This window comes from Peromyscus maniculatus, chromosome 1, assembly GCF_049852395.1.
Source record: "Peromyscus maniculatus bairdii isolate BWxNUB_F1_BW_parent chromosome 1, HU_Pman_BW_mat_3.1, whole genome shotgun sequence".
In the NCBI taxonomy this organism is placed as follows: Eukaryota; Metazoa; Chordata; class Mammalia; order Rodentia; family Cricetidae; genus Peromyscus; species Peromyscus maniculatus.
Window position 1 is genome coordinate 67,183,275 of NC_134852.1, and position 15,502 is coordinate 67,198,776.

General features: G+C 40.5%; 1 protein-coding gene and 1 pseudogene across 1 annotated transcript in view; one reads left to right on the plus strand and one right to left on the minus strand.

Annotated features, from left to right (window-relative positions):
* Nucleotides 1-15,502, minus strand: part of Gabrg3 (gamma-aminobutyric acid type A receptor subunit gamma3) — a 606,777-nt gene that overhangs the window by 448,839 nt on the left and 142,436 nt on the right. The window lies entirely within an intron of this gene.
* On the plus strand, nucleotides 7,630-10,036 carry LOC143267061 (sodium-dependent phosphate transporter 1 pseudogene; annotated as a pseudogene).

Below are 15,502 nucleotides of genomic sequence, written 5' to 3' on the forward strand. Positions count from 1 at the left end.
ACACTCTAGTGCCCAGTCACTCTCACCAAGATGGATGGACCACTATAGCCCTGAGAGTGCTTCTTGTCTAGTCAGAATCCAGAGCCTGTGGTAATTAATCAAGAGTAACAGGCCCTCAGTAAAGACCCTGGTCTAGGCTCTTTAATGGTAAGCTCCCATCTTCACTCATTCCTTTTAACACATCTTGTAGCCACAAATCTTGCTCATATGGAAGAATGGAATGGCTTTGCTCAAGATGCTAAGAGTAAGGCAGGTCAGCCATGGGCAGCCTTGACTTAGAACCTGACACATTAAGCTTTGCTTCAGTCAGTCTATTTCTGGTTTCGGTTTCCTCTTTAATAACTGTGTATTAGTAAAGGGACTTCATAGAGCATCTGTAGGGGCCTGAGGAGGCAGGGCTCTGGTGAACTAGAAACTAAGAGGTAAAAAGTGCTGTTTTAGCATAGTTGTTTAAATGATCACATTTGGAAAGTGCTGTTTACCTATACAACATCCTAAGGGGTAATTTTCTCTATAGAAATATGAACTCTACAATCTATTCTCAGGCTCTAAAAAGATTTGAACAGTCCACTCTGATATACATGACCCAACTTCTGAGAATGTTAGCTGCCTTGCTAAACCTCTCCAAATATCTCAGACACACCATTATCAATCTAGTCCCTGATCCCACCAAAACAAAGGATTTCTAGACTGGTCTGTATTGCTTCACACCAAAGCATTTGATTAGGTTCTATTCAGCAATGTCTGGTGGATGGATTAATGGATGGGTGGATGGATGGATGGATGGATGGATGGATGGATGGATGGATGGATGACTTTTTTAAGAATTGGGTCAAAGAGTATGTTTTCAAATTCCTTCACTAACTTAGGTACCTCAGTTACCTAATAGCGATTTTTTTGAGTGCTAGATTTCTGTGCTATTACAAAATGGCAGCTATATAAACTAAAAAAGATAAAAGGTCTATATATGCCCTTGATTGCCTCCCAGAATTTGAAGGTAAGGCCTTATTGCAGAAGACATGACATACTTTAGACACAGGAGTTGGAATAATCAAGTTGGGACTGATCTGGAAACCTCATTGTGGAGGCTTATTTCTCATAGTGTTAGAAGGTGCCATGCCAGGAGAAAGGGCAGGCAGGGCTGTCAGGCAGAGAGAATAGACAGAATGAGAAATCTGGGAGGAGACAAGAAGTGGCCAGAGAAGGAGGAGGACTTCAGGGGCCAGCCACCCAGCTACATAGCAAGCTAAGGAGTAAAAGTAAGATTTACAGAAATAAGAGAATGGGAAAAGCCCAGAAGCAAAAGGTACATGGGATAAATTGAGGAAAACTGGCAAGAAACAAGGCAAGCTAAGGCCATATATTTATAAGTTTTTTTAAAAAAAAGTGTCATGCAAGCTGCCAAGGAATAGAAGCATTTGATATTCCTTCCCATCTGTACAGCCTAGAAGCATAGCAAGGACTGGACTGGCAAGATATCTAGAGAGACTGTGTCACTTTATCTCTTAGCTTTACCGATAGCTGCCAATTGAATTTAAGGCCTGCTCCACAGGAGGAAGATCATGCCCAGTACTGTAGACTTTGACAACTGAATATGGCTAATGAGGTCATTGACCTGATGGTTTCCTAAGCCAGCATAATTCCTAACTGCACTCTAAATACTTACCCAAATGCCCATGTATACATACATGGGGTTATCACCACTCCTTAGAAAGACTTCTGTTTTGCAGCAGAAACACAGCATTACAGAAAACCACAACTAATCAAAATGCAAAAGACAACTGACCATTGGTTATCCATCCCAAATTGATGCATCTACAACTCCTGCCCCTAAGACTCAGCAATCACCACAGAAGAGGGGGCAGAATGAGTACAGGAGCCAGAGGACCAAGAAGGCCGCTATGGGATTGTGTCATAGGATATGACAGGGAAGTTACACCCATGACATCTTTGTACAACACAACTACATGACTAAGATCTGGAAAATGACAGAAATACGGCATTCCCAACATAGGTGGGGAAATCTCACGGGGCCCCAACCCTAAATGAGAGCCTACAGGAAATTCACAACTTCTGAGAGAGGGAGAATTATTCTTCCCCTATGATGAGCCCCCTGGTTGCTTACCAATAACAAGTGGTCAGCCTTAGAAATGCACATGTTGGGCTGGAGAGATGGCTCAGCCGTTAAAGGCTAGGCTCACAACCAAAAATATAAGAAACGCACATGTCGGCAGCACTGAACATTTTTGGTACATTATATTTATATACTTGTCCATTTCTATGTATATGTAAGAACAACGGTTAAAGATGAGGAGGTCCAAACATTTGAGAGAAAGCTAAGGTTTGAATGGGAGAGGTAGGAAGGAGAAGAGGGAGGGAGAAAGGATATAGTTATATTTTAATTACATTTTAAAAAGATGAAAGATCTACTGTGGCTCACAGTTTTAAAGTGTTAAGTCAACAGTCAGTTGGTACACTGTGTTTGGCCTGTATGGAGCCCATATATGACAGCAGGAACACATGGTAGCAGCAACTGTTCCCTGCACAGTACCAGGAAAAAAGAAAGAAGAGGGGCCAGGGCCACTATCTCCTTCAACATGGACACAGCCAGTTGCCTGACTTGCTCCCACAAAGCACTATTGCTTAAAGCTTCCACCAACTTCCATTAGTGTTGCTGACTGGGATCAAGCTTTCAACATGCAGAATTTGGAGGACATTTCAAATCTAAACAAGGCCCTCAGCCTCCTCTCCTGCCTGTATTATGAACAATTTCAAACCGAGCTCTCTTTATTACAGATATATTTCATTCAACAAAGCACTGAATATCTGAAACCAGGAACTGAACATGAATCATTTTATTTCCCCCACAGAAATAACTATACAAGATGGATGGTACTTAATGAATATCCATTGTTTCACTGTAGGCTATGGCAAAGAAAATGTGCCAAGATGTCTCTCTTGAGCCATTCAGGATGCTATAAGAAATTACCCTAGTCTGTATAACTGTTAAACAAGAGAAATGTATTCTCATAGTTCTAGAGGCAGAGAAGCCCAACTATCAAGGGATCTCAGTGTCTGATGGGAGCCTTGTTCTCTATAGGCATTGCCTACTCTACTCTCAGAAGAACCAAGGAGAGAGTATGCTCCCTGTGACCTCCTTTACAAGAGTGTTAATGGAATTCTCAAGGGCACAACCTTCATGATTCAATCACAGAGGCCTCTTAATACTTTGGGGAGGGGGGCGCCAAGATGTTGGTACTCAGATTTTGAGGAAAACAGTTTCATACACAGCCAAACACAACAGCAAAAGAAAAAAAAAATCTGATAGATTTCTGATGCTTTGTATTCATTACCATATTCCAACCTTCCACAGACGAATCACTGAAAAACTATGAAAATGGAGGGGATTTTTTTTCACAATACAATATTAGTAAAAACCAGCATGTACAGGTAAATTGTTTCTCAGAAGCAGATTGGTGAGGGTGGTAACTCAGAGCCCAGTACAGACATGGATCAGGTAGTCAGTGCTGCCCTGTGTCCCACTAGACATAGTCCCGGTTAACATTGGGGACTGTGTCATAGTCCAAGGAAGCCATTTTCCAACTCAGTTTGTGCTGGACAGAACTGGATTTTCAAGGGATAAAGAAGTTACAAAGGCAAAGCAACCAGGGTTAACCAGGTCTAGAGGACTCCTACTGTGTCACCAGGCTTCAAGCAAAATCCTGATCTTAATGTCTACACTGCATAGTGTGGACCTGTTGCTAAATAGTCTTTTTAGTGTGAATCTCTACTGACCCCCTTGCTATTGAACTTAGGAAGGTCAAAGGTCAGACTTCAATGCAATATCCCAACCTTCTCCTCAGGACAGGCCATGTCTCTACATGGTAAAAGGAGAATTGGTCCGTAGTTCTTTGGCTCTGGCTCTGGCCTTCTTTTGCTTTGCCTTTTAATTAAATGCAAGGCAGGGTCATGGGGTGAATAAATCCCTTTCAATATCTGATACACTATGGGACATTGGTTAACAGTACAGATGCTGGATCTGAAGTCACTTCCAGCTGAGGGACATGACACTGAACAAGTTTTTATCACCTTTAATAGCTTGATTTCTTCACCCGCAAAAGAAGGTGATGGCAATGCTTTATACTTCAGAAGGCTATTCTAATCATCACACTGAGTGCTACAAATGAAGCACATCAGAGCACCAGGCTCACTGTGTGTATACATATATGTCCCCCAAAGCAGAGCTCCTATGCTGTACACTGGAGGCAAACTGCTTGAGTCCAAACCTTAGTTCAGTTGTTTTTCTGGCTTTGTGGCTTTTGACAAGCTACATACCTTTCCACTCCTATAAAGAACTTAGAACCCCAGTGTTATAATGGCAAGGGTTCTGCAGCCCTACGCTGGAGTCTTTACAATCGCAGTTAGTCTCGTTAGCAACACAACCTGGAGTTTCTCTGCAGTTGGGCTTACAGTTATTGATCACATAACCTAGGTACCAGCTGCTCCATGGGTCGTTACAAATGATGGAACCAGGATGAGAATCAACAAAGGGAAGCAGGGGAAGGCTTTGTGATTCCAGGTCTCTGAAGCTGTGAGTTACAAAGCCAAGAACTCTGTGGGTGAGGATGTGTGGAGTCTATAAAACTCTGCTTCAAAACAGCCAAGAGCATCTCATTCAGCTTCATGGACAGAAAAAAAGTGCAATCTTAATCTTGCAGGGAGAAGGGCAAATAAATAGACTTCTGGCTTCCTATGTGGCTACCAGATGCTTATATTGGGACCTGGTGATGCTGTGTAATAATGCCCCACCACTGGTTGCATAAAAGACTTTTGCTATTGAGATACATTATACATGGTGAAAATGTAATCCAAAAATTAAATATGATTCTTCCCCAAGGCAGCACTCTCAGAATTCTAAGCTGTAGATGACACAGATTACTTACTTTGTTATTTATGGCCAACTAATGTTGAGGCAAGACTGAACAAAAGTCTTCTGTTTTTGTTTGTTTGTTTAATGGGCAGAACCCAGAGATACAAGCAGAGATAGTAGCTAATGGTTTATAATGAGGCAGTAATCCTCAGCAACCTCTGTACAAGGAGTCAGAGATAGAAGTAGTTCCTAGAAATCAGCCTTCCGGTAGCAAGAACATGTGCCTTCATGAGTTGGCTCAGCCACAGCAGTATTTACTACAGTGGCAGCCAGCACCCTAGACACCAAGAGGTCAACTTAGAATCCCTATTGGCAAACATGAGGCCACCAGTTGTCGCTGGTCAGAGAGAACATCACAACCGTTGCTTCGATGGCACCAATTATGGTGAGAATACTACAAGCACAAGAGTATAAAACAAGAGCAGGCATCCCTAAGGAAGAGACGGAGGTTACATCACAGGTTCGTTCCAGGAGTCCTAAAAACACACTTCTACAAAGGCTTTCCACACAGCAAACACTGTAGAGGTATTTAGAGGAAATTTAGGAAATATTTAGGAAAATTAGTGATGCCTGTATGATAAGTGGTAAACAGAATGTTAACAAAACAAGAAATGGCTGAAGAAATGAGCAATCAGCCTGCAATGGGTGTGGCTTTCCTCAGCTCTCATAAGCACTTGCTGCAGAAAAGCATATCTGGTCTTCTAGGGAAAGCCAGATTTTTAATGAGTCATTTCCTAACATTCGAATGGTAGCACTGAACTAAGTTATTTAAGCAGTTTGTCATATACAGGCTCTAAGGTAGCCCTGTGAGCTCTACCTTCTCATGCCCACACCTTTGTCCAAGGCCCCATTCAGGAGTGTAAGAAGAGCATACAGCTAGCTGGTAACCAGCAATGGATTCAAGGTGACAGGGGATCGCTCTTAACACCAAGTACACTATGCTAAGTATGACAGTCACCTATTGGTCAGCATGCTCAAGAGACATGTTGAGAAAACTCATATGACAAAGAATGGCTAAGGATTTTGCCTCAGACAGAGGCACTTCAAAGTCTAGAGTGAGAGCACTCACTTTTATAGTTCATTCTTTGGAAAGAAATTTATAGTAAACACTGCTAATCCTTTGCCTATTCTGAATTAATCTTCAGTCTAGGTCAGGAAGAATGTACCGTCTGTGATCATGATGTATACACGCACACAATCCCACACAAAGAGAAGATAATGAAGGCAAGTGGACGGTCCCTTAATACAGTGAGAAGAAATTATAATATCCTATTTTAGATCTCAGAGATAAGATTGGCAACCTGACCAGAGGGTCAAGCCTAAACTTAGGAATGTCTCTCCATCTCTATATATTCTGCTGGCTAACGAGATGAAGATGGAGTTTTGGGATGGCAATCCAATGTTGATGCAAAAAATATAGCTTCCATCTTAAAATAAGTGATAGATTATTTTGGAACAACACTTGAGTGGCCATGGCCCAGGAACATAGATTTAGGTTATTCAAAATTCCATGGAAGCAGTTTCGTGACATTTTATAGTTTTCCAGGACAAAGAAGGACAAAGAAATTCATAAATCAATGACAGTTTAAAGTATTTTGATGAGAACATCTTAGAGGAGGTTTTAGCAGGATGGCTTCTCTCTAGGTTGAGGGTGTTATCTGATGAAAGCCTTCACTTTTGGTTGGGGGAAGTCAGTGGGTCTGCTTAATCAACAGAGTTCAAAGCTTTTTACCTACTAGTCACATCATGCTAGTTCTGACACAGAGGTAAGCAAGAAGTTAATTAGCCTTTGACCTGCAGTGTGGTGGTATTCTAATTGTACTGAAATGTGATTTTGATTGTATGTTAATAAATAAAGTTGCCCAGGGGTCAGAGCTATTAGAGCCATAGACAGAGTGTGGCAGTGGTGGCACACGCCTTTAATCCCATAGATCTCTGTGTGTTCAGGGATACAGCCAGCATTGGAGACATATGCCTTTAAGACCTAGGGGGCTGTACATTCAGACAGTGACGAGGCAGTCATGTGTTTGGGTTTACAACCAATGAGAAGGCAGAACAACATACTATAAAAAAACGAACAGACAGGATATAGCTCTCTTTCGGGAAGCTGGGACACCGCAGGCGGAAGGGTGAGATTTTAGCTCTGAGCTCTGACCTCTCGGCTTTCTCTTTTACATTGTTTCTGTGTTTCTTATTTAATAAGACGGTTGGTTACATCTATACTGCAGCATTCCAATCTCTCCACAGTACGGAAGCTCTAATCACTCCCTCTCTGCAGACACAGCTTCTTTCCAAGAGATGCCATTCTCAGTGGTCCCCCAACCTTCAGTGGCCAAGCATCACAATTTGTGCATGTACAAGCATGTATTATTTATTAAATAGTATAAGGTCCCTCACAGCTAGGATCTGAAGTAGATGAGTCTGAGTAGCAGGCAGGACAGCAGTCTTCAAGAGAGAAGGACAGCTAGTAAAGGCCATAAAGCAATTTTTGGATAACAAAAGTATTAGCCATTCTGATCTGGATCTGAGTTGTTTTATCTGATATTACATTTACAGGTGACATAGGATTACTATACCTAAAATTAAGTAATTAAGAACACAGTTTGGAGTGATGGCCGCCGGCGCGCGCTGCGCGATTTCTTCTCCCAGCCTCTGAGGCACCTGCGGCTGTTTCCGAGTGGGTGTAGAGCCCCCTTTCGTGTCGTTTCCCGCTGCCGCCGCCCACCCCAGGCTGTGCGTCCGCGGCTCCAGCTTGCCTCAGCCCCCGTTCTCCTGGTCTCTGCTCGGCCTTCAGTTTCCTTTGGATGAACTTGCGTCCTTTCTTTAATCCGCCATGGAATTCTGCTCCGTGCTTGTAGCCCTCCAGAGCCAAAGAAACCCCAGACAACAGACGCCCATACGCAGCCTATAGCAGTAACTCCCCAGCCCGGTTTCCGTGCGGTAGTTTACAGTATTTAATTTTATATAATATATACTATTTATTATAGCATTTTGATACCTCATTCCGTTTACACATCTTGAAAGCCGCTCAGTAATTCTCCTATTAATTAAAGAACCACTACACTAGAAAATGGCATCTAGTGTGGCACCAATTACTAGTACTCTAGCTGCTGTTACTGCTGCTGCTCCCTCGGTGGATGACAAACTATGGATGCTCATCCTGGGCTTCATCATCGCATTTGTCCTGGCATTCTCCGTGGGAGTCAATGATGTAGCAAATTCGGTTGGTACAGCTGTGGGCTCAGGTGTGGTGACCCTGAAGCAAGCCTGCATCCTCGCTAGCATCTTCGAAACTGTGGGCTCCGCCTTGCTGGGGGCCAAAGTGAGTGAAACCATCCGGAAGGGCTTGATTGATGTGGAGATGTACAACTCAACTCAAGGCCTGCTCATGGCTGGCTCTGTCAGTGCTATGTTTGGTTCTGCGGTGTGGCAACTAGTGGCTTCGTTTTTGAAGCTCCCCATTTCTGGGACCCATTGTATTGTCGGTGCAACCATTGGTTTCTCCCTCGTGGTGAAGGGGCAGAGGGGCGTCAAGTGATAAAAATTGTGATGTCTTGGTTCGTCTCTCCACTGCTCTCTGGTATTATGTCTGGAATTTTATTCTTCCTTGTTCGTGCATTCATCCTCCGTAAGGCAGATCCAGTTCCTAATGGCTTACGTGCTTTACCAGTTTTTTATGCCTGCACAATTGGAATAAACTTCTTTTCCATTATGTATACTGGAGCACCGTTGCTGGGCTTTGACAAACTTCCTCTGTGGGGTACCATCCTCATCTCAGTGGGATGTGCAGTTTTCTGTGCCCTTTTCGTCTGGTTCTCTGTATGTCCCAGGATGAAGAGAAAAATCGAACGAGAAATAAAGTCTAGTCCCTCCGAAAGTCCTTTAATGGAAAAGAACAACTTGAAAGAAGACCATGAAGAAACAAAGATGTCTCTTGGGGATGTTGAGAACGGGAATCCTGTGTCTGAGGTGTCATGTACCACTGGGCCTCTCCGGGCTGTGGTGGAGGAGAGAACAGTATCATTCAAACTTGGGGACCTGGAGGAAGCTCCAGAGCGAGAGCGGCTTCCCATGGACTTGAAGGAGGAGACCAGAATAGATGGTACCATCAATGGTGCAGTGCAGTTGCCTAATGGGAACCTTGTTCAGTTCAGTCAAACTGTCAGCAACCAGATCAACTCCAGCAGTCACTATCAGTATCACACCGTGCACAAGGATTCTGGCTTGTACAAAGAGCTTCTCCATAAATTACATCTGGCCAAGGTGGGATACTGCATGGGAGACTCTGGGGACAAGCCCTTGAGGTGCAACAACAGCTACACTTCCTACACCATGGCAATATGTGGCATGCCCCTGGATTCATTCCGTGCCAAAGAAGGGGAGCAGAAGGGGGAAGAAATGGAGACGCTGACATGGCCTAACGCAGACACCAAGAAGCGGATCCGAATGGACAGTTACACCAGTTACTGCAATGCTGTGTCTGACCTTCACTCTGAATCTGAGATGGACATGAATGTCAAGGCTGAGATGGGTCTGGGTGACAGAAAAGGAAGCAGTGGCTCTCTTGAAGAGTGGTATGACCAGGATAAGCCTGAAGTCTCCCTCCTCTTCCAGTTTCTGCAGATCCTTACAGCCTGCTTTGGGTCATTTGCCCACGGTGGCAATGATGTCAGGAATGCCATCGGTCCTCTGGTTGCTTTGTATCTTGTTTATGAAATGGAAGATGTATCTACAAAAATGGCAACACCGATCTGGCTTCTGCTGTATGGTGGTGTTGGTATCTGCATAGGGCTGTGGGTCTGGGGAAGAAGAGTTATCCAGACCATGGGGTAGGACCTGACACCAATCATACCCTCCAGTGGTTTCAGTATTGAACTGGCATCTGCCCTCACTGTGGTCATCGCATCGAACATTGGCCTTCCCATCAGCACAACACACTGTAAAGTGGGCTCTGTTGTGTCTGTTGGTTGGCTCCGATCCAAGAAGGCTGTTGACTGGCGACTGTTTCACAACATTTTTATGGCCTGGTTTGTCACAGTCCCCATTTCTGGGGTTATCAGTGCTGCTATCATGGCAATATTCAAGTACATCATCCCAAAAGTGTGAAGCATCTGGGACCACCATACACATTCCTGTTCCTAGAAGAATGCTCACAGTATTGCCGATGACAGACAAGGGTTTTCAAGTTTGGGAGCCATGGGAGGGAAGTGTAATTTACACTATAATTGCTTTTGTGCTAAATACAACTTGTCTCAAAATTAGCTATGTAAAATAGCCAGATTTCCATTGGTTCATCCTAAGGTCCCTTTTCTTCTGGGCTATGAATTCCTGTACATATTTCTCTACTTTTTGTATCCAGCATCAATTCCATTATATTTTAATGTTGTCTGTAAGATAACTTATGTGGGTTCTTTTTAAACAGCCAGGCAGAGCCATTTGATGGCGTGTACTCTGCTTTGTTGGCCTCACCAGCTTCTTTCCCAACATGCACAGGGATTTAACAAACATGTAACTGAAGCTTCCCTTGTAGTCTCTCATAGAAATAGTCAAGGCACTTGCCCCCCTGTCTGTTGTAGCAGGTTCTGTTGATGTGTGTGGGAACTTCTTAGAGGGCCAAGAATCTTTGGCATAGTAAAAAGAAAAGTTTATAGTAACTTCTTTGCAAACAACTCATGGACATGTTGCTAAGAAGTATGAAGACAAAGCCTCCTGGCGGTTGTGGTTATTCTTTTTGAGATTTTTGGCATTGTGGGATGGGTGAATGAAGTGGAATATGAACTTTGGGCAAATTCAATGGGACAGCCTTCCATGTTCATCTGTCTACCTCTTAACTGAAGAAAAAGCCTACAGTTTTTAGAAAAAAAAAAAAAAGAACACAGTTTGGCCTAGTGGGGCAAAGGTAACAGATGAAGCAAATGTGTTTTAAAATAACCCAATTTTCCATATTTTAACTATATCTTTCCCCCTGAATTTACCATTATTTGTTCTCTATGAACTATTCTCTTTATATTTAAATGGTTAGAAATGAGACCTCAGAAAGAGTCACATAGTAGTGATCCCCCTCTTTTATTAGTAAGATATAAATAATGTTCAACTATTTTTTTTAATCCTGGATAATTGTTCTACAGTATATTTTGCATACTAATGATGTCAAGAAACATCAGTATTAAAGGTATAAACCATCATGAGTGTTGTTATTAGAGATTGGTGTCTTTTAAATAATTTGGATAAGAAGAATTAACCCAAATCTTTGGGTATCTCTAGCTAGAATAAATAGAGTTAAAGTTTAATTTAAAAACAAGATTTTTAAAATTTTATTCAAATTATACTTAAAGGCTAATGACCCAGAAAGCCTGTGAGCCGAGAACCTCCTAACTGGAGTGTCCACCCTCCAATAACCGCTGCAGGCAGTTAGGAGCTGGGAAGCTCCTGATGAGGTAACACACCAACCTCTATTGGGATTTACCACTTTGACACTGCAGGGGAACAGATCCACAGGAGTCTTCCACCACAAAGTTCCCTTTTCTGCCCAGTAAACCTCCAAGGCTCCTGCACCTCAAGAATGCAGTCTCTACTCCCACATACAAACCTCAGCCCTTCACTTTTATAATTAAAGGCTCTTGAGATCCATCTCTTCTCGTATTATCCACATTGCCTCTATCAGTCCCAATCTAACAATATTGAAAAATGTGTGTGTGTGTGTGTGTGTGTGTGTATGTGTGTGTGTGTGTGTGTGTGTGTGTGTGTGTGTGTGTGTGTTTGTATAAAGACAGTGAAAACAACACTGGAATCTTAAATACTGTTTTGAATTAGGTAAAGGTTTAGGATAAGCAAGCAGTTACAACAAAAAGACATGATCAAATGAAAGAAAGGAATATCTTTATTTGTAACTACATTAAAACCAAGACTTGCATCATTTTATCACTAGATAAATATATGGCATACAATTTTAAATATTATAACCAACTTTTCATATCTAATTACAAAATTATTTTAAAAACATTAAAAATTGGAGATGTTTATAGACTCAAATATCAGTAGCCTTGAAGATGAGTGTTTATCATGCAGCATCCTCAAGGTCTGCATGAATGTGATGTTAGATCTCAGGTGATGTGAGAAAGCTCACAGGGTTCATAGTCTAGAGAGTTAGAAGCACCTGGACATAATAGTTTTGTTGTTGTTAGAAAAAGCATTTACTTTTTGTTAGTGTTTATGAGGCATCAGAACATCCAGAACAGGGTAGAGTTTAGCTATTTTAACTTCATATAATTATGGTGCAACACATTAAGATCTGTAAACTCTAAGATGTCTGTATAAACCTCAAAGTGGAGTTTTAAAAGTGACAAAAAATATTTATGTTTTTCTCTTAAATAGGTCTGATTAAGATAGGAATTGGAAAAAGCCCAATTTATTTACTTTTTTAAAAATATATTTTTATTTTATGTGCATTAGTGTCTTGCCTGCATGTATGTTTGTGTGAAGATGTGAGATCCCCTTGAAGTGTAGTTACAAATAGCCATGAACCACCATGGGGGTGCTAGGAATTGATCCCAGGTCTTTTGGAAGAGCAATCAGTGTTCCTAACCACTGAGCCATCTCTCTAGCCCCTGTTTACTTGTTTATTTTTAACAGGACAGTAGTGGTCAAATATCTTCTAAAATAATTAAAATGTTTGTACTTATATATGTACTCACATATACACAAAACCATATCTAAAAGCACAGACATAAATTTAGTATCTCAATGGAGGGCAACTGTTCAATATAAAAAGAAACATACTATGGAGTAGAAATAGTTATCTCTTAAAGTTAATTTATACTCTCAAGCAATATGGCATATATAAACAGAATTGGAAAAGGGATCAAGAAGACATCTTGATCAGAACTGTATGATTATGTATATTCTGCCCTTAAAACAGATTTGAAATTTTTAAATTTAAAATCTTAGATTAATTATCTCAAAGAAAGACTTAGGACAATTCACCGTCTCCATTTGTTTTTTTACCTGTGTGGTCACATTTATTAAGGGTTACACTGATATTTTTATCATTATTTTATTCCTTACAATTTCAGTTTATCAATGAGTTAAAAGGAAACTGGGCAAAGTTAACAACTTTAGATCATACAGCATTTACTTATAAGTTAATTTGGTACTAAGTATATTATGTTAAAAAAGTATAATCACATGTAGAAAATGTGCACATAAACACACACTTATATAAAATCATACATAAGATAGATTTTTTTGAATGTTATTTTTTGTTGGGATTATATTTTCTATAATCTTCACTTTGAAAAGGAAACTTAATAGAGATAATCAGGAAACATTTATCTATTAATTTATATATAGTCCAGCCTTAAAAAATTTAACAGTTTATTGTTAAGAATATTTCAAAGAAATTATATGAATTTTATATTACCTATTATATAAATGGGATAAAAATAAATAAGTATTTATATTTAGAATGCATTTTGGAAGGAAGTCCATATTAAAATCTCTCTATATAACATTATAGTATATAGCCTAATAAAATCTATGATTAACACATGTTTTATATGAACAATTAGCATTTTAAGGTTTACAAAACATTTAATATTCCCAAAGAATAATAGGTTTCAAGATGTTTAGTGTACTGAAATTTATAAAGTAGTACATATCTGTCAGGCCTTAATATGACCATAATATTTAAATTTGTGAATCTTGCATGTATATTTTAGTTGGGCATGCCAAAATTAGTAATGATTTTAGCATATAACAGAAAATGAATTCTTAAAAGGGGAGAGTAACAGTTTGTCAAAAAAAATCTTCAGGACACAAAAACATATAAAAACAACCCCAAACACAAAAACAATTATAGACACATATAACATGTTTACATGAAATTAGGTGCATTCAGATTAGAAAAAAGGTAGAAAGTTTATCTCTGTTTCTTTAAGGTGTGAGAAAAGCTTAGGAACATAAAAGATTAAAAGATGAAATTTGTCATGTAGACTTAAGGCACCGTGTTCTCTCTCTCTCTCTCTCTCTCTCTCTCTCTCTCTCTCTCTCTCTCTCTCTCTCTCTCTCTCTCTCTCCCTCTCTGTTTCTCTCTCCCAGAGGAGAAAGTTTCTTGTCTTTATGATTTCCCCAATTGCCTTCTAGGAGGTAAGAAATTGGCAAAGGATACAGGATATATAGATGTATAGGTGTTACTGAACCTGGAGGTTACAACTTGTGCCGGCAGGTTTAGGCACCTGTCCTCAATAAACCAATTAAAAGATCCAAAATAAAAATGGAAAGCAGACAGGCTACATCAGTCAGAAGAACAGGAGAGTGCCCTGCCTGGCTGTTGAACTGCCCTGCTCCCTAGATCCTGTTCCCTAAGACCCATTCCACTCCCCAAGCCATCCCACCTCATCATCTTCCCTATAGCCACCCCTTGCCAACTCTGACATTTCAGCTGCTCAGGTGCAGGCCACACCAGTCAGAAGAACAACTGGACACATCAGTTAAAAGAACAGGTGCAGGCCACACCAGTCAGAAGTACAAATACCACCTCCTTTACCAAAGGCCAGGTTAACCACCAGAAGGTCAGTTCCCAACTTGGATAGAAACTCCCAACTAGATCAGAGGTCACACCAGCCACCAGAAATCCAGGCCACAAAGACTAAAAGACCAAAGAGGAAACAGAAACCAAGCAACAAAACACCCATCCAAAAAGACAAACTCAAAAATCAGGACCTAGACATTTAATCATCTCAAGACTGAATAACCAAATGCCAGTGTAAGGATACAATCAATATTAGCCAGGACAATATGGAACCGCCAGGGTCCAGCTATCCTCCTACAGCAACATCTGAGTATTCCAACACAGCTCTACCATGAGAAAACAACCTTAAAAACAATTTTATGAAGATGTAGATGTCTTTAAAGAAGAAATGAAAAACTCCCTTAAAGAAAACAAGGAAAAGACAACAAAACAATGGAAGAAATCAATAAATCCCTTAAAGAATGCCAAGAAGCCAAGAAAAAAAACAAATAGGTGAAGGAAGGTATTCAACACATGAAAATCAAAACAGAAGTAATAAAGAAAACACAAACTGAGGGTATTCTGGAAATGGAAAATCTGGGTAAGCAAACAGGTATTACCAATAAAACACAAGAGATGGAAGACAAAATCTCAGGCATAGAAAATACAATAGAGTAAATAGATTCATTGTTCAAAGAAAATGTTAAATCCAAAAATCTCCTAATGGAAAACATGCAGGAAATCTAGGACACTATGAAAAGATTACACCTAAGAATAATAGGAATAGAGGAAGGAGAAGAATCTCAGGTCAAAAGCACAGAGAACATATTTAACAAAATCATAGAAGAAAAATTTCCCAACCTAAGGAAAGATATTTCTATAAAGGTACAAGAAGTGTACAAAACACCAAATAGATTGGAACAGAAAAGAAAGTCCCTGAGCCACATAATAATCAAAACACCAAACATACAGAACAAAGAAAGGACATTAAAAGCTGAAAGAGAAAAAGGCCAAGTAACATATAAAGGCAGAACTATTAGAATTACACCTGACTTCTCAAGAGA